The sequence below is a fragment of the Typopeltis vanoorti genome, chromosome 25 (assembly GCF_054136105.1).
Source record: "Typopeltis vanoorti isolate ZY-2024b chromosome 25, IOZ_Tvanoo_1.0, whole genome shotgun sequence".
NCBI lineage: Eukaryota > Metazoa > Arthropoda > Arachnida > Uropygi > Thelyphonidae > Typopeltis > Typopeltis vanoorti.
Window position 1 is genome coordinate 33,700,986 of NC_143573.1, and position 20,733 is coordinate 33,721,718.

The following is a 20,733-nucleotide window of genomic DNA, read 5'->3' on the forward strand; positions in this document are numbered from 1 at the left end:
CCTTGGTTAGAGTCGAGTATCATCGGTCTCGTATTCAATGTAAAGCTAAGTACATACTATCGCCGAAGCAGGCTGTATCGCATTGCAAAAATGTGACAGCACACACTACAGGCATGCTGGGCTGTAGGGCATCGCATTGACCTTGTTTGTGACCACACATTTCCTAAAATAGATACCTCCATACTTCACTGGTGTCGACAACCGTGGGTGGCTGAGTCAAGGCCAGCGCACGCTGGCCTTAATAGCACAGTCCACATGCAAACTGAGGAGCGCCTGATTTTCAAACATGTTTGAAAATCAGGTGCTTGTCATAGCATTTAAAATTCCAGGCTCATATTAATTTTGATAATTTTTCATGGAACACTTATTCACTTTCCGCAGAACACAGTTTGGGAAACCCTGATATAAATAACTAATATTTTTTAACACAGCTCATCTTTTTTTTGAGTAAGGATAGCAGTAACAAATTTACTTCTATTATCTAACAACATTTTGAAAAAACAATTTATATATAATGGTTTCCAAATAACACAGACTTCGTAAAGATTAATTTAGATTTGAGATATTATGAATGACTGCCAGATATTTCTAGAATCCTTTCTGTGCAAATCAGAAAGGCTGTTGAGAAACCAGTGTCAGTCATCCAGGAAATTCTAAATCTGATAAAGTACAGCTTAAGATATTGGCAGAAATCTAGAAACTGTGCTCCTTTACCATAAAAATAACAATGATAACAGTCAACAATGCAATTGAATAGAGCTTTAAAGTATTAACTTGCATTTGGTATGCTTTATTGAATAATCTAAAGTTTGATTAAATTGAATAATTTAAAGAATAATCTTAAGTAATTTTTTACCCTGAAGATAGCATATTGGCTAAAGCAAAATATTGATAATGATAATAGTTCTATCATTGACCGTTCTATATTGCTCATAAATAATTCAGATGTATTAAGATCCAGTCAGCACTTAAGCCTCAGTATTTGCTTCATTTGAGAAAGCTCTCTCCCCGACCATAATTATAATACGATAATCTTCTATATGTATGAAGGATACACATTTAATTTCAGGTTTGTGTCTACCTGTAATGATAAATTGAGTCCAGCCAGTTCAATCAGTATGTGTGTTTGTGTCTGTGTGCATGTGTGTCAACATAGATATACATGTGTACATTTCTCACACACACATTTGAAATTTAAGATGTTTTCCAGCCTAAGATATTCAAATCATTTGATCTCAAAAGTTTTTCTGTGATCTCTTTAGCAGATTATACTATATGTTACATTCATTTCATGTTATTAGCTGTTTATGATAACTGCTGAAATGGAATCATTAACATGTTATTAAATGGTGTATTTTCATAAGAAAAAATGAAACAAGACACAAACCATGCTGTTCATAAAACGAAACGTAACTTTATTTGAGCGCGATATCTACAGTCCTGGAGAGTATTTTAACCTGCATGGTGCAAGGAAGGGAACTGTAGTCTCATCACATGGGGAAACAACCACGTGACATATTCTTAGTTGACATATTCCCAGATATGTTTGCATTTATTATCACATCTTGCATAATTTATAACTCATCTTAAGTTCAAACTCAACTGACTAGAAGGAATATAACTAGTTGCAAAACGAATAGCACCTGGACGGTCGCTTGCAACCATCTTCGTTGATCACTGAGAGCACACCTGGATAGCACGATCTAGACCACCCATCCCCCGACACATGCAATAGGCAATTTGACTTGCATAATTCACATACAAAAAAAAAAAAGAGAAGGGGGGGAGGGAAGATATACTTGCGCGAAATAGTTAGGATGCTTCGTTGCTGGCAAACAAAATGTTGAGAGGATTACGGAGGCAATAACACCAGCAGCTGGTCGAGACAGGCGTTAACACGCTTTTCCATTGATGGAGCTATCTTGTGCTCTTATTTTGGATGGACCTAGTTGCTTGGACGCTATAGCATTCAATGAACTGCTTATCTAAACAACTAGTATATAGACGGAAAGCTTGGAACATTTGTCGCATTGTACGACTCATTAAACAGACGGCTAACTACCCAGTAAAGGGTTTAAATGACACTACTCTAATAAGATGCTGCACAATCAGCTTTTGATAATTGTATATATAGAGACAAAGGATAGTTTAGTACTATGTATGAATATTGGCACGCACCGGTAGACCAAGTGGGCAGAAAACCATTAACCTTGTTTGCCGATGGTTTGAATCTATAATTACTACGGCCGAATCTTACTACATAAATTTTTAATTTGATTATGATTGTTTCCGTTTGTAAGAACTAGGCTATCTAGTCTAGGAGATATACTTGCTACTAGCTTATTTCAGTACTAGATAGAGATAACAGACAGGACCTTCTGGCAAGGTTCTGCTAAGAGCCAGTGGTTTCCTACAACCAGCCACAAATCATCCTGGAATAAGTAATCCAATTGTGGCCCAACACTTTTTTGCAATAATCATTTTCAATTTCCTAAACCTGAATCACTTGGGGCACACCACGCGCACGTGCCGTGACAGCTAGTGAAACAAAACATGTTCAGCGACCAGTTCCACTTCCCTGCATGTAACATGGGTTTCAATAAGAGCACTTAAGTAACTTCGGCCACGTTGTGGCACAATTTTGGCTACAACCCTCTGCACCCAGAGCACTGTGGAAATTACTTGTGTACTTACCAGCAAGATGCACCATTTCAAGCTGAGATGAAAGATGGCCGACGTAATAATATCTCTTAGAATCATAACAACATTGAAAGTCTAGCAGGCAGAGGAAAGACAAGGAGGAAATACTGCATGTCCTCCTGACATTACCTTAAACGTTGAATAAATCTAGGGAACCTTATATATATAGGAGGAGTCCTAGACGTTTTTTCTTTAAAGTTGATTGAACGTCAAAATGGAAAGGACGTTGGCGAAAATTTATATTACAATTCCACCATGGGAAGTTTTGTAGCAACGCGGAACTTTATATATTTTGACAGAGCAAACTAACTCTAACAGGTCTGTTCATGTTTGAATCTACGGAAATTCTAGGGATTGGGAACTGACGGTGAAACGAATAACTCGATTCATCGACCACCCTTACGAAAATTAGTCTGCGTATTAACTGTAAACACGACAGACATGCAACATCTTCCTTTTAGCTTGGTAATGGTAGCAATTTTTTGTGCATTCATTACCTTAAGAGAGATACTAGCAACATGTGAATTATAGACTTGGCAGAAAACGTCTTGAGACCTAAGAAACAGTCACATCAAGTGGTTTTACAAAAACAAAAACACAAAACCTGATGCAAAAAGATGTTTGGCAACCAAGTATATATACATATATATATACACACACACACACACATATATATATATATACAGTATATATACAACATATACATACAATACATATATATGTATATAGCATAAATATATATATACATATATATATATATATATACACACACATATGTATATATATATGATGAACTTTGACTTCAACGAAGTCTTCAATGTAAATGCATTATTCGTACAAAACACAACAAAAATACTCAACCACTTCTAGACCAGTAAAAGGTTTAAGTAGGCTTGAAGTTCGCTCCTGAGAACGGCAAAACAGTGACAATTAACAGTTCTTGGCATTGTTATTTACTTGAACAAAGAATCACTTCTTCTTCTTGTGCCTCGGCCACAGCCATCATGCTGTTACCTCTTCTCACTGACTTCAGAAGAAACCAATATGGCTTCGCCATGAAGCCTGGGAAGTAGATTAAAGATTCTGGCAAGAGAGGAAATAAATACAACACATAAGAAATGTTACTGTGAAAAGATCAAGTTAAAAATTAATAAACAATTATTGATTATTCTAAATTTAATTAATAAAAAAACATTGGCATGTCTTACTGTATGCCCTCTGTGCAGTAACTATTATAAATATGTTTTTGTTTGTTTGTTTGTTTTTCATGTAAATACTATATTTCTCCACAGTAGTTTTGCTCATATTACTCAAACCTTTACTCTTATTTATGGAACAAGAATAATATACAGGAAAATTTCATATAGGATAATAGAAAATGAAAACAGATACATTTCAGATAACAGAAAAATCCAATGAACTGCAGTATTTAGCATCTTTTGCTTCCCAACACAACACCTTGATACAACCAACAGACTAGGATATCATTCAAAACATAAATATTTCTATGTAGAAGATTGTCATTTGTGTTGTCAATGTTCATTGGTATGAACTTAATTAGAAATAGGAAGAGGAAGGTAATGGTAGCCTATTGCATTATTTGCTGAAGATATTATTCTAATAAAATTAGCAGAAACTGTTACTTAGATGTTAAACTTTTATATTTCTCTCAAGAGTCCTTTTGTTCCCACCCCTGTTCTGCTAGCTCTGCGAACCTAAAATTCTGCATCTAACTACTTCAAAAAAATAAAGAAATAAAAATTCTAATTAAAATCCCAGTAAATAGTTAAAGTTAAGAGTTATGTTTTAATATGACTATGTAATAATACATAACTCACATAAGCATACTCCCAGGAGACAGCAATTCAAGGTGATGCATAATGTCAAGAGTTATGTACTACTACTGTAATCTAAGAATCACCTCTCTCCACTCTTTGGAGATTGGAAATGATCTGAAAAACAAAGCCAAATTCTGACATTTAGTGGGAATATTTAAGATACCAGATATTAATTAAATTTTTTCCCCTCAGAATGCAGGTACAATTGTATATATTCTGGGTTGCTGAACTTTTCTTTTTAATTCTGACATGCTTTCTAAAATGCTTTTTTATCATAAATCTCAAATACATACAAATCAAAGACATTTATAAAAAAAAAATTTTTAAAAACTATGTAGTTAAAACATCTAGTATATAGAGATATTTAATGTCAGTTGGGATTACATATCTGTGCTGTGATTTGATTGAACCCAGTCCGTTAACTCAATACTGCAGCCAGCAGTCAACTTGTCTAAACTAAAATATTATTATTATTATCATGCTTTGGGCATCTCTAGAAAATTCTGGAATTATCAGGAATATCCCTTGGTTTTTTCCTCTCTCCCTTTCAGTTTGGTTGGTTAGTTGGTCATTTTGAATTATGGCTGAAGCTGTGAGATCAATGTATTGTTCAATTAGTTGTGTATTTGACTGCTTTTGTGTGATAAAAAACCTGAGCTTCCAGGAGGGAGAACCCTGCCACCTTCATATAAGACCAGCTCACCTTTACTTGAATGGTGCTTATAAAGGTTCTTCCCATCCTAGATAGGATTCAAACCAGATCTTATCATCCAAAAACAGTGTTGTTACTGACTGAGCTAGTAAGGCTCTCTCCTATCTGCATCTATCTAATAACTTATATGCTTCTTTCATATTTCCACCCATCAGCCAACTTTTGCAACCTTCAAATCTTCTCTTAGGGAATATTCTACACCAGAGGCGTAGCTAGGGGAGGGCAGAGGGGGCAGTCCGGCCCGGGCAGCACTTAGAATCTTTTTGAACTTTTGCAGTTAATTCTAAAATTCAGTCTCAAGAACTCAGTTCCAAATATTGTAATACTACTACGAATTTTCCTCACAATTGCTGTAAGTGTTTCTAGTTGTGAGAGGAGTTTTTCTAAATAAAATTGATTAAGAATTACCTACATTACTATGAAATATACTTCGCCAATGTCATCGATGAATTTGCTAACAGAAAAGCAAGAAAAATAACATTTTAAAATGTTGAAATTAAAGTTTTACTTCAGTAATAAACATAGTGGTATAATTTATTTCACTATACGTCATTTTGCTTGCTTTTCTGTCTCTAGCAATACCACTGTTCCACACTGTTCCCATTTGGTCACTTGCCTCTGAATCCTCTCTGCTACAAAATACAGGGAGAACTTCATTTACAGCAGCAACAGGCTTATTTGCTTTATTTTGTGTTATGAAGCCAAGATATGGACATTTTGTGTAAGAATAATAATTGGAGGAGCCTCCATAGCTCAGTCAATATAGACGAAGCCCTCTGGTCAGAAAGACCTGGGTTTGATTCCTGTCAGTGATGTGAGGAACCTTTATCTGGTCTCTTTCGATGAAAGGTGAGTTAGCTGGTCTCATACGGAGGTAGGGGGTTTTTTCACCCAGAAACCCAGGTTTTTCGTCCCCCAGAACAGACAAACCGACCCTGTGAACACACACACACACATCTACAGACATAGGACACACTGGGAGGCATAGGGCTAACCACCTTATCCTCAAGTTACGATTGCAGTTGCAAAGTCCAAGAATAGTTGGAAGCTCGTGGGTGCTTAAGTGCCTGTTAGGACCACTGACAACGATGATGTAATAATTGGAGACTTGATGCTTTTGATCACGGGTTTTAAAGATAATCATGAGAGTCAGATGGTTTGACTTTGTAAATGTTGACTTCTCAGAACTATTCGATGTAAGGAAAAGCTACTATGATTCAGCTATGTTGTTAGAATGCAGAACATTCACTTTGGCAGCAAGATTGTTGTTAAGCCATCCATTTGGTGTTAGGAAAAGAGTGAGAATAAGATTATGAAACAAGACCTTAAATAGAATTGGCTTGCAGTGACATGAAACAACAGTGGATGCTCAGGACAGACATATCTGGCATAATAAGCTGTTCAATGTGGTCAGACATCTGCAAGTGTTGGTTGCTTGAGGAACTTGTATTTAAGATTTATGCACAGCACAAAACCCATGCAGTCAAATATGTGCATAGTAATCCAGATATGATTACTGGGTGGTGGTTCACTGCAGGCTTGTGTAAGATGCTCCAGTTCAGATACTTTTTTTTTTGGCTAATTAATTGTGAATTTTTATATGGTTATGTGTAACAGTTACTGTAAAAGTTGTGTATGCATTTGCAGCATATGTAGTATATATGGGCTTGTATGAGTTAAATTTTGATTTTAGTTGTTTTGTGAAATGTGAGGTGTGCTACATGTATTCATTACATTATGTCAGTAAGTTATGAATTTTTAAGGCAGAGGGAAGGAGAGTGTTTGCAAAGTACAACTTGAATGTGGTGATGTATCAGTGATTCAGGGTAACAGTAGCAAGAACAAGTGCTCATCTAATAGCAGAGCAATACTGTGAAAGAGCAGCGAACAAGTGGTAAGAATGTTATGAAAAAGCGAGAAAGTTATCTGGTGAAAGAAGCAAATGATGGTGGCACGAATGACATAAGTGATATGAGCACAGCAAAAGTCGAGGATAGCAAATGTAGTACAAATGTGATGAATGACATGGCAAAATAAATACTGTTGTAGGACAGAGGAAGATGTAAAATACAGTTGAAAAGAGTAAAGAAACTAGCATGAGAGATATGAAAACAAGTGAGGATATTAGAAAAGAATTAGTAATGTTTTGGAATTTACTAAGGCATGTGCAGAGGCAGAGTGAGAGAGCACATTTATAGAAGAGATTGGTACTTGGAAATGTAAGAAGGAAGGTCTCATTGGCAGATGAGTTAAAGATGAATGATTAAGTGGAATGGTGGAAAGTAGTGTAATACTGGGGTAGTAATGGGGATTCTATGGTGAAAGATGTGAAAATGGAGGGGTGTCAAAAATATGTCTGAGAAGAACAACAATAGGAAGAGTGACAAGCTATGGAGAGGAGAAGAAATGCATAGGAGTTGACTGTGCTGGATTATACAAATGATTTGCAAGGAAGTGCAAATAAGGTATCATGGGATTTGCAAGATTGCGAGACTAGCAATAACAAAAATGTTGCTAGAAACACCGAAGCAATTGGAGCACGGACAATTCATCGCACAAACGATACATCACGGGAAAAAAATCGCTGAAAATGTTATTCGCTAGAAAATTTAAATAATATTGCATTGATACCAATATATGAAAAGTGAATGCCGTGCAAGATAAATTTCACAAAATATAGTTTTTTATGTATTTATGTATTATTTGTTTAGATTTTAATTAGACTTTCATAATATTTTTATTCTTATATTTTTATTCTTATACAGTGAAAGTAATATTTTATCGATCGGTGAGTTTCCTAATTTCTGTTTTGTCTTAAAAAGGTGTTAATATTCTTTCTTACTTAGATACTACAGGTTTCTGCTGATGGATGGTTTAGGGAGAAAGGGCACCACATTTATATTTATTCTGTGAACCATTCATAATTTTCCTGCACATTTAGACACCCATCCAGATGATGTGATTGTGATTGTGATGTGATGTGATGTGATGTGTCGTGTCGTGTCGTGTCTCATCCTGAGATTTTTATTTAATAAGGTCAAAGCACCTTATGGTAACTTGTTTTGTAAAATATTTATAAGCTCTGTATTACTTAAAACTTAGTATTTCTTAGCCTGGCTCCCACTGACGAGACCTCAATAAAGGTCGAAACCGGTCTGGGTAGTGGCCCCTTGCCTTTAATACATAGCATCATACATCTCCTCCAGGAGATGTGCTTTGCATTAAGGGTAAATATTAAGAATAGTGATCAGAGCTTATTCTTCCTTTACCACGAGTTGCCTCGACTTGCACTATGTGCAGGGTCAGCTAGACTTGCAGGCACAAATTTGCTGACTTGGGAAATGGAGTTAAAAAAAAAAAAAAACAGGTTTATATTTAAAATAGCTTGGTATCTTTAACATATATAATATAATATATATTCATACACACGCACAATTTCTCTGAACTAATTCAGAAGATGAGGTTTTTCAGTTATTAAATGCACGTCTATTTTGAAAATGACTCCACTTTTCCTACATAGGAAGGATATGTTGTATGCTGTTATCTTTATTTTTCAGTAAAGAAGACTAAATGTAAAATTTAAAATTTCTTAGTGTCACTTGGCCAGCCTGGCCGGCTGAGTGGTTAGCATATCCGCTTCCCAGAGCCAAAAGGCTGTGGGTTTGAATCCTGCCGTGGGCATGGATGTTTGTGATCATCTGTTGAAATACTGGTGGTGGTCGGCGATAGATGCCGTTGGTGTAGTTGCGGTCAGTTGGTGGATTGTGAGTGGTGGAGACAGAGTTGTAGAGCAGATGCCCTCCCTCGATGAGTCTTTGGACTCCCTGGAAGTGACAAATAATAATAATAATAAAATACAAGTATTGGAGGAAAAGGTAAAGACTAGTATTGAAGCCACAGATGGCCTTTTTATCTTATGCTGATTTACATCATTATGATAGCATTTACGTAATTTTATCATCATTTTCTCTAATATAATTACTCAAAATTGCACCTGTGATCTTAAACTAGCTCTGCAAATGATAGCAGCATACAAGATCCATTACTATACAGGAAAAGTGCAGTGATTTTCAATAATTTTATGTGTATTCAATAACTGAAACACCTCACCTGAATTTGTTGAGATAAAAATATATATATATATATATAACTTATCACACTTGGATGGAAGTCTAAATGTGCAGAACAGAAAAATAGTGAACAGTTAGAAGAATAAATATTCTTAATATTGTGCCTTTTCTCCCTAACTATTCTTAAATATTTTATTCTCCCCAATAACTGTTCTAACTATTAATAGAATAGTTGATAGGAGTAATAGGAATATATAAATAGTTAATTATAAATATTAGTTGGAAATAACTATTATCCCTAAATATTCTTAAATATGGTGTCCTTTCTCCCTAACCACCCTTGCCCAGTTTTGTAAAAATTAATATTCTATCCACAGAGCCTGTAGTATCTAAGTAAGAAAGAATATTATTATTATTATTACTATTACCCCATGGAGTCACAGATTCATCTGGGAGGTTCTTTTATCATACACACAGCTTGTCATACCGTGCTTTAAACATACTCTAATTCTCTGCAGACACCACACTCTCAGGCAAGGTATTACAATCATTCAAAACTCTGCATGAAAAAAGCCTGCTTCTCACTCCCCTACTGACACCCTCTTTATACAGTTTCCAGGGATGACCTCTGGTTCTCCCCTGATCTCCCACTATTTTCTGTAGAACCTCTCCAGCATTGATCCTATAACAACCAACCCCTTACTAACTTCCAAGTCTCCCCTCTTCCTCCTGTCCACCAGACTCTGCAAATTGCATGTTCTCAATCTTTCCTCATACTTGATATTCCAGAGGTTAGCTACCTTAGTCAGTCGCCTTTGGACCCTTTGTGCCCAGATTTGGCCAAGTGGCCAAATCTGGGCACAATAGTCCATGTGTGGCCTAATCAAAGCCTTATACAATGGAACAAGAATCTCCCTACTTCTACACTTCAGTGTCCTCCACATCATTCCCGGAAGCCTTTGTGTTGTCTTCACAATTTTGGCTATGTATCACCTAAATTTCAGATCCTTATGCACCATCACCCCAATATCTCTTACTTCCTGCACCTCTAACATTATATCCTCACTGAGCATAAATTCTGCATCCCATCTTTGTTTTCCAAATTTTAAAACCTTACATTTTGCAATATTGAACTCACATCCCCATTCCCGTGCCCAATCACTCAATTTATTCAAGTCTTCTTGTAAGGCCACAACATCTTCTCTACTCTTCATGGTTTGTCCCAACTTTGCATCATCTACAAACAACTAAATATCTCCAAATCTTCACCAATATCCATCCAAATCTTCACCAATATCATTAATATACAAGTTAAACAGTAATGGCCCTAAAACAGACCCCTGAGGCACACCGCTACTGAATTTCCTTTTCCTGGGTATCACTCGCCCCATACACAACTTGTTGATACCTACTAGATAGCCAGTCTCCAATCCAATGCACTAATCTAATATCCAACCCCATCTGCTCTAGTTTGACTATCAACTTATCATGAGGTAACCCATCAAAAGCCTTTGCAAAACCTAAGTATACTTTGTATCTTTCTCCTCTGTCCAAGGAAGCAGTCACCTTATTGTAATAAGTAATTAGATTACTAAAACATGACCTCCCTTTAGCAAATCCATGCTGTCCATCAAAGATAATACCATTGTTGTCAACTCACTTCTGGATCCTAGTTCCCACAAGCTTCTACAACAATTTAACCGCAACACCTGACACACATATAGGTCTATAGTTTGATGCTTGAGTTCTATCACCTCCTTTATGAAGTGGCACAATCTTACCCTCCTTCCACCCCTTAGGAACTTGACCCAGTGCAAGACTCGTATTATAAAAATATGTCAAGACCAGTGTCAACTCCGTGGCACATTCCTTCAAAATACGTGGTTATATATTATCAAGTCCCACAGTCTTATTAACATCTAGTTTGCTCAATTCCCCATACACCTCTTGCTCACTTACATTCAGTCTCTACTCCCCATCATCAACTGCTCTCACTCTCTCCATGAAGTCACATTCACATATTAATAACTTTATACGGAATAAAAAATAATACATAAAATATTTCTTTTTTTTTTTTCATATATGGGAATGACATGAAACAGGATTTTAATTTTCTTGTGAATAATTTTTCTGTGATTAATTTTTGTGCAATTAATTTTCTACACGATGAATTGTCCAGACACGAAGCAATCGTGTAGGTGGGTTGATTTATGGTTTATTGGTGCAAGGACAGCAAAGGTCATACTGTAGCATATCAGAGGTTATAACAGTACATAAAGTATTAATAAATAGTCATAAAGAGATAAATTAGTAAATGTACAAAAAAGAATGAAGTTGAACGATTCAGTATCTATGTATGCACACAGAATTTATAATCAAATGTTTGTATAAATTAATTATCTGTGAAGAAATTAAAAATGTCATGCAATTTGTCTGACTCAGATAACATCTGCATGAATGTATAAGGCTCAGCCAGATAAGTAAAAATTTCATTCCTCTTGTGTGAAGTACTGGCACCCCACCAGAATATGACAAATGGTGAGACGTGTTGCATTTTTAACACATAGGTAGGTTATCAGTCCTAAGTAAATACGAAAATGTAAAATGACTGTGACCTACGCAGAACCTAGCAAGAACAACTTCTTTCTTCTCTTTCTATGTTGAGTACACTGCCAATGCTTAATTTCAGGCTTAATCTTGTGCAATTTGTTTGTCAGTGCTTCCTGCCATGATGACTGCAACTGAGTAATCTTATAAACTGTCTGTAGACTGCATATGGAACTGTTCAATAGTACTTCAAACAAAAAGTATGAGCTGATCTAGCAGCTGCATCTGCAGTTTCATTTCCTTTAATTCCAATGTAGCTAGGAATCCAGCACAACCGATCAAAATTTTGTACAACAGTTGTAAAACTTCACAAAACTCTGGATATAGATTATATACAGGAAAAGAGATGGCCTGGAAAGAGCTCACTGAATCTGTATAAATTACACACTTTTGATCACAGTTTTCTTTTATATACACAAGTGCAAGTTGAATGACACGCAACTCTACTGTATAATTACTGCAGTCAAGTGGGATCTATTTGTCAGGAAGCACAGTAAACAAAGGTCTCAGATCTTGAATCATCATTCTAGATGGGTAAGAAATCAGAGTTGGCTGCTCATGAAGCAGCATTCATTCATGGCAGGTTTTCACCTGTCATGGAGGAATGTTATGTTTGGTGCAAGTAATGTTGTCAACATTTATGCCATAATCTCTTTAACATACATACCAAAGGGATGCATGGAAGTCTGACGTGTGTAATATTGAGCTTACCAACACAAAGAAAAGATACTAGTCCACATATGATGCTCTGGAAAAGACTATTTTTAGGGCCTGTTTAAGAGATGTCTGCACGGTTAGCCTAGTGCCTATGCGCTTAGCAACCATATACCTGGGAAAGGAGTGTCCTGGGTTCGATTCTCGTCGCCGACGTGAGGAGCTTAAGGATCTTTCTCAGCCATAGCCAAGTTAGCCGGTCTTGGGCATGGACAGCAGGGTTTTCCCCCCAGTTTATCTAGGGTTGTTTATCCCGCAAAGTGGCCCCGTGAACACACACGCAGATTACAGTCATGAACATTGCCCTAAGGGGATGCAGCAGAGGAGTGGCGAACCGGCTGCATTATACGCCAGTAACCCCTCAGGAGGGGACTCAACCCATCCTAGGATGGACGAGAGGGATAGGATAGTTTAAGAGGCAAATGTTTTCCATCCATTAATTAAAGATACCAAGAAATTATATACTTGGTTTAATCCTTTATCCAAGTGTAAGCAAACAAAGTCTGTGCCTGAAGTATTTTCAGGACTGGGGCAACTCGGGGTAAAGGTATGACTTCACATCACTTGCCTTATCCCATAATGCAAAGCACATCTCCTTGCAGACATGTATAATGCTATGCATTATGGGAAGGGTCACTAACCAGACCGGTTTCGACCTTTATTGAGGTCTCTTCAATGGGAGCCACACCCAGAGGTGATACTAAGGTTGAAGTAATGCAGAAGTCATATTTTCATATAAAAGTTGCCAAAAGGTATCATACTACCTTTACCACGAGTTGCTCCAGTCCTTAAAATACTTCAGGTGCAAACTTTGTTTGCTTACACTTTTTTCTGTTGAAAACCTGAACCCATGATTAACAGACCCTGGAGAGATATGATTATTTGCTTGCTGAATCTGTGTTTCAATTAGCCTCATGTTACAAGAGTGACAATTAATTGTGAAGTCATTAACATATAGAGCAGTGCCTTCAGTGGGGGGAAGCCGTTCAGTGATTGAGTTAACTTTGACAGCAAAGAGTGTGACACTTAAAACAGAGCCTCGGGGAATACCCTGTTCTTAATAATATGGTGTACTTCTCACTCTGACCTGGAAGATAGCTGGATAGAAAATTTCTCTTAAACATATATCTAAACAGACCAAATGATCCAAAGTTGAACAATTCATTGCTTTTTAAATACCAGAGAAGTCTGGCATTAACCATTTTCTCCAATATCTTACAAAGACAACTAAGCAGAGCAATAGGCCAATAATTGTTTGCTTTGTTGGATCCTTGCCTGGTTTTGGGAGATGACAATTGACTTATTCCAGAAATTCTTCATCTGTAAGTATTCTGTGTATAGTAAGAGAAGGAGATCCATAGCACAGATGATGAATGATGTTTGATCATCTCATAATGGATGTCATCAGGACCTACTATGCTGGGGTAAGATAGTAAAAGATCTCTTTTTAGTTCCTCTTTAATGAATGACTAATTGTATTGCTCTTTCGGTATTAAAAATTCAGGAAGATATGAACTGTTGATGAAATTCTGAAGATTTTTCTCCTAAAGTATCTGCAATAGCTTTGGTATCTGCAGCAACACATCCATTATGGTCTAAGTTAGACAAACAATGTATTCTCTATCTATCTTTCATTTTCTGGATTTTATCCCATACAATTTTTTCATTGGTTGTTTGATGTAGTAGAGTACCTACAAACTATGCCCAATGCTCTGTCTTGATCTTTTTTGGCTGCTTAGCACTCTGAGTTCCACCAAGGTTCTGGTTAGTGTGGCAATCGAGATGAGGTTTTTGGAATTGAGGCTGTTGCTTCCTGGACAATACAATCTGTGACATACCTCACTGCTTAATTGATACGGTTTGACTGACTGTTTCAGCATTAAATTTTGCAAGACAGGGGAAAGTATTCCAGTCAGCCTGGTCCATTTTCCACATTGGCATCTGTGTAAGAGAACATAGTTCCTACGAAGACATAGTGCAAAGAACAGGAAAGTGATTGCTTCCACCATCCGTATTGCATATTAACTGATAAATTAACTGTGGAAAGGGTACAAAGATGGTTTCAGGACTGTACAATTTTGGTTATGAGGATCAGCTGAGGGAATGTGGACTGCAGAGTTTGGTGGATAGAAGAAGGAGAGGTGATATGATTGAGACTTTTAAACTGTTGAGAGGTGGTTACAGATTTGACACTGGGGAGTTCTTTCACTTGGTTGAACACCGAGAAGGAGTGATGACAAGAGGCCATCCCTGGAAGTTACGAAAGGAAACTGTGAGCAAGAGGGTGAGGCGTGGTTTCTTTGAATGGAGGGTGGTTGAACCGTGGAATGCATTGCCTGATGTAGTGGTGAGAGCGAGAAAGGTCAATGAGTTTAAGGAGTGGTATGATAGACTTTGTGTTTCTTGGGGGGGGGACCTCCCCTCGATGAGTCTTGACAGACTTTATGTTCTTAGGAAGGACCTCCCACGATGAGTCTTTTGACTCCATGGAGACCTGAATAATAATAATAATAATAATAATATGTTCCATAATATTATATGTTCCACCAACCGTACTGCAGTTTTACAATATCTGGATACTATTTTGTGACCATTTTTAAATTCTGTTGGTAAATATTGTCATATTACCTGTGGCCAGATATTGTTAAATATTCTATTCTTAGATATTGTGATAAGTGTGATATTACAAAAGGTTTCTTAGATTATTTAGGATGAATGTATGTCTCACAAAACATCTGTTGAAGCAGTCGACAGAACACTGAGGGATATCAGATCATACAATCAAAGAATGGGTGGAATTAACTGTTTTATTTGTTGGTGATTTTAGACAAACACTGCCCATCATATCCCACAGAACCAGGGAGGATGAAGTGAATGTCTGCCTTAAGAAATCATCACTATGGCATGATGTAGAGGAGTTTTCTCTCAAAACCAATATGCATGTTCACCAACATGGAAACTCTAATACAGATTCCTTCTCTTCAAAAATGCTAAAAATTGGCAATGAAGAAGTACAGCAAAGAAACAAAAATATTATATTAACAGATCTAAATATTGGGAAAATTGTCCGAACTGCAGGCAAACTGTTATGCAGTGTCTACCCATCTATTGAGAACATAACAGAAAAGTCACTTCAGGGAGAGAGCTATCCTCGCACCTTGAAATGACGGCGTGTCAATAATGAACAAGTTTATTCTTAATATAATTTTTTGCATCTAAATTGCATGTGTACTCCTGCAAAATTGCCTATATATTAGATTGAAAAATCTGAATTTCCAAGAAGAAAAATCCCAGCTAGCACTGTATGAGATTGATAACTCACCTTCCATTGCAATTTGCTTTTAAATGGTTACAATTTCCAATAAGAGTTGACTTTGCAATGACATTTAATAAAGCACAAGAACAGACCCTTAGATATCTAGGTTAGATTCAAGAGGTGAATGTATTGGACACAGGCAGTTACATGTAGTATGTTCTCAAGTTAACAGTCCTGAGAATTTAATTATTTTTGTTGAGGATGATGAACTTCTAATGCCGTTCACAAAGAAGTGTTATAATGCTTACAATTCTACACCATGATAAAAACACTTGCACCAAATACTGAAGTAAATACCCTGAAATGAGCTGCTGGCAGGCAAAGCAGGAGAGATCAGCTAGTTTATAATAAGGAGACTAGTGCATTGGACAGATGAGACACTTATACCATAATTTATCTTTAGCAAAATCCTGATTTATCCAGATAAATCAGGATTTTGCTAAAGCATTTGATCAAGTACTGTTGAAATTAAGCAAGATGGTATGGATAGTTATTTGGTATCTTGGTTATACGAATGGTTGACTGATAGGAGCCAGCAAGTTTTGTATAAAGGTAGTGTCCAGAATAAGGAAAGTGATGAGTGGGTTACCACAGGCTTTTTTGCGATCACTGTTGTTCAATGTAAATATCAATGACATAGTTGACAGTGTGAAAGGAGATATTCATTTCTTTGCCAATTATGTTAAATTAGGAACAGCAATGTTAGGAAGTTCTGATCTGTTGTTGTTACAAGAGGATTTGAAATAAGTTGGTGCTTTGTGCTAAAGAATGGGGATGCCGTTTCAGTGTTGTACGTGTAAATTAGATGTAGTTGTAAAGTGTAAATTATGCACTTTGGTCAGAGATGAGGGAATGGGGTTTATCATATTGCAGAACCTTCAGGAGTGGAGGAGGCAACGGATCTAGGGATCTTGGTGAATAGAGAATTGAAGTTTGGGGGGGCACATTGTGAACATTGTAAGCGTTACCCAGAAAACTGCTGCTATAATGCAAAGAAATGGCACTATAAGCATCTCTTTATAATAAGGCACTAATTAGAGTTCCTTTGGATTTCTGCACAGAGATGTGGTCAGACTGTCTCTAGACTCTGGAATATCGATATGAAGATAGATTGAGGGAATGTGGTCTTCAGAACATGGCAGATAGGAGGAAGAGACTTGTGATGATATAATAGTGATGTATAAATTGGCAAGATGAGTCATCAGATAGATATAGGATAATTATTGCATAGGATAATAAGTGATGTGAGAATGAGAGGCCATCCCTAGAAACTGTACAAAGGTCATGGGAGTAAGGAAATGAAAATGAAATTTTTTGCTTGGCAGGTGTTGAATGAGCAGAATGCATTGCCGGAATGGATGGTGAGTGCTCCAACATTAAATGTATTCAAGACAAGGTATGATAGTTATTGTGGTCTGTGAGTGTTCGACCTCCCACAGAGTCTTCGGACTCCATAGAGGCTTGAAAGTAATACTAATGCAATATCAAAAATTTATGAACACAAACAATAACTTCCTTATCCATACTAGTCATTATGTTTTGTTTTTTGTTTTTTAAATCCAAGTGATTATCATGTAGTTGAACTATCTCTTCTTTAATAACTTTAGTGAATACTATCTGTATTTATTCAAGTTATCATTCTGTAGTCATTCTTCCTTTATTATTATTATTATTATTATTATTATTCCTGACACCTCCAAGGAGTCCAAAGACTCATCGTGGGAGGACACCTACAACTGTCTCAACCACACACCGAATCTCTACTACAAATCATCCCCATCAACACCATCTACCGCCCATTTCCACCACCACCACCACCACAACTGGTATTCTATGTCTGTAAATTGCGTGTGTTCTGAAAGGCTGATTTGCCTGTATGCAGGATGAAAAACCTGAGTTTCTGGGAGAAAAAACCTTTAACAGTGAATGTTTCAGCTTCTCTTCCAACTCAGTCAGTACAACTGGAAAATGTGAGCTACAATGGAACTGTGGAATTACAGGTCAGAGCAATGGTCAGACATAGGGGAATGGTTAATGAAGTGGAGATTCAAAACTTGCCATCCTCTGGCAAAGCAAGTCTTTGTATTCCATGTAATGACAGAGTTTCAAAGACTGGTCACAAAAGACCAACAGTAATCATTATTCACAAAATTTCTATCATACTTCTCCTTAACTCGTTCACTAATATAACACTCGCAATCACCTTAGGCAATCCATCCCATTCCACTCATTCTCTACTCTCTAAGCAAGGAACTTAGTCTGCATGCCCTTGTTAACCACATTCTTACACAACTTCCAGGGATAAATGAAATTTCTTTGGTACATCCACCCTATAAAATCCCTTTAGTAACTTAAAAGTTTCCATAACATCCCCTCAAATAACATGTTTAGGCTTAAGTGCTGACAGAATGGAATGAAAACAGCACAAGGAATAAATTAAACAATTTAATGCTTTCGATATTTTGTCTCAGTTGCAGAGACATTGTCAGGAAGTACAGTACAAACTGTAACAAACACAAGCACACAAACTAACAGTTAAAATTGCCTGTCTAAAGTCTAGAAAGGAACTAAAGTCTACTGGGTGTTAGTAGGAAGAATAGACTCCCACCCACAAAAGATTTTTGTAAACCTATAAATACATTCTTACATTGAGTGGCCTAAGGATTTTTTTCCTATTTTAATTAATTATATATATATTATTATTATTATTATTATTATATATAAGGTGCCTCCATGAGTCAAAAGACTCATCGTGGGAGACCCAACATTGACATACTAACTGTTGTTCACACAATACCTGTGATACCTCCCCTTAAACTTATTCACAGATGAAGCATTCACAACCACCTCTGGTAACACATTCCACCGATTTACAACCCTCCAAGCAAAAAATCTAGTCCTAACGCCCTTGTTAACCACACTCTTACGCAATCTCCAGAGATGATCTCTCTCTTTCTGCACTGGTCCTAAAAAAGTTATCAGTATCACTCCTATAAAACCCTTTTAATAATTTATATGCCTCTATCATATCTCCTCTCCTACATCTATCAACTAGTTTTTGAAGCCCACAGATCTTCAGGAGACATCCCACAGGCCTGCAACAATTTTCGGAACCTGTCTCTAAATCCTTTCCACCATTTCCACATCACCAAGAAATCCAGATATATATATATTGTATTTTTGTTTATTATTACACAGTCCTTATTAAAACACTTAAGGAATTGAACAACGTAGTTAATGATATAAATTAAATTATACTTTAATAAATATTTTCCGATATTTCGGCAACGTCACGTTGCCATCTTCTAAAGGAACTTGCAAAAAAAGGCACGTGCACGTAGGCACTACAACACATTAACTGGGAATGAAGACATGAAGCTATTGTTCTCCTAAAAGTCCTGATGGTGCCCTCTAGCGGGCTAAGTAGGTGTTCTTGGCCGTTGGGCTGAAGGTCTGCTGATGTAAGCCTCCCAAATTTGGGGTAGTCACATACAACCAAATTTGTTGAGGTTTGGAGAATTTCTTAGGGCTGAGGCTGATTCCATAAATAGTCTTTCAAATTTGTATTTACTACGGTGTATTACTGTAGCTTTCTTCCACCGTATTCTGTGGCGTATATACAGAGCATGGTCTGCAAGACCAGAATGGCTGTACTTGTGAAACCGGATGTAGTCCTTGTGTTCAGAAATTCTGATATTCGCTCTCCTGCCTGTTTGGCCAAAGTAAGACAGTTTACAACTGCAAGGGACCTGGTATACACCAGGTAGGTCTAGGGGAAGTGGTTGGTCTTTAGTGGAGCGGATAAGGGATGCCAATTTTCTGTAAGGTTTGTAACAGGAGGTCAGGTCATGCTTTTTTAAGATTTTGGTAATCTTTTCCGAGGTGCATCGGATGTAGGGAATGGTGATGGATTTAGAGTAATCCTTGTTGTGGAGGGGATCTGTGGTTTGTAGATTCTAATATTTTTTGGATTTTTTTTTTGGGGGGGGGGGGGGGTAGCCATTGGCTGAGAAAGTGTTGAGGATGTGATTTAGTTCAGTGTTTAGGGTCAAGTCATTTGAACAGATTAGTTTAGCCCTGTTGTATAGTGTTTTCACTACTCCATATTGTTGTGAGGGGGGGGGGGTAGGATTGTTGGTGAATGTATCTGCCTGTATGGGTGGGTTTTCTGTAAACTGAGAAAACCAAGGTTCCATTAGGCTGGCGGATGACTTGTGTCTAGGAAAGGGAGGCTGTTTTTTTCTTCTTTTTCCATGATGAATTTGATTCTGGGGTGTTGGTTGTTTAAGTGTGTTAAGAAGGAAAGAAGTGTTTCAGAGCCATGTGGCCAAATAGCGAACACATCATCAATGTAGCGAAGCCATATGGTGATGATGTGTTCGCTACGTTGATGATGTGTTCACTATTCGGCGAACACATCATCAACGTAGCGAACTCCGTAGCCTCTGTCCCACAAAAACCAACCAACTTTGGTTGGTTTTTGTGGGGCAGAGGCTAAGGCTTTTTCTTCAAAGGTCTCCATAAAGAAATTGGCCAAGGGTGGGGAGAGTGGTGAACCCATGGCTGTCCCCTCTATTTGTTTGTAGAATTTTCCCTGCCAAACGAAATAGCCTGAGTTCATTGTGAACTGAAATAAGGCTGAGATATCGGGAGAAAATTTATCTTGGGTTAGCTCTAAAGTTTCCTTGAGTGGGACATTTGTGAATAAAGAGGAGACGTCAAAGCTGACCATTATGTCAGTACGTTGGAGTGTAAGGTTTTCTATGCTGGCTTTGA

General features: G+C 37.2%; 1 protein-coding gene across 5 annotated transcripts in view; it reads right to left on the reverse strand.

The window, feature by feature from the left end:
* Window positions 1–1,389: 1,389 nt before the first annotated feature.
* The window catches only part of LOC150092644 (potassium voltage-gated channel protein Shaker-like), a 709,278-nt gene continuing 689,934 nt past the window's right edge, over window positions 1,390–20,733 (reverse strand). For all 5 annotated transcript variants that reach the window (XM_090414379.1, XM_090414383.1, XM_090414380.1 and 2 more), the window contains one exon: window positions 1,390–3,783. The gene's annotated coding sequence lies outside the window, so the exon portion shown is untranslated. The remainder of the gene's footprint in view (window positions 3,784–20,733) is intronic.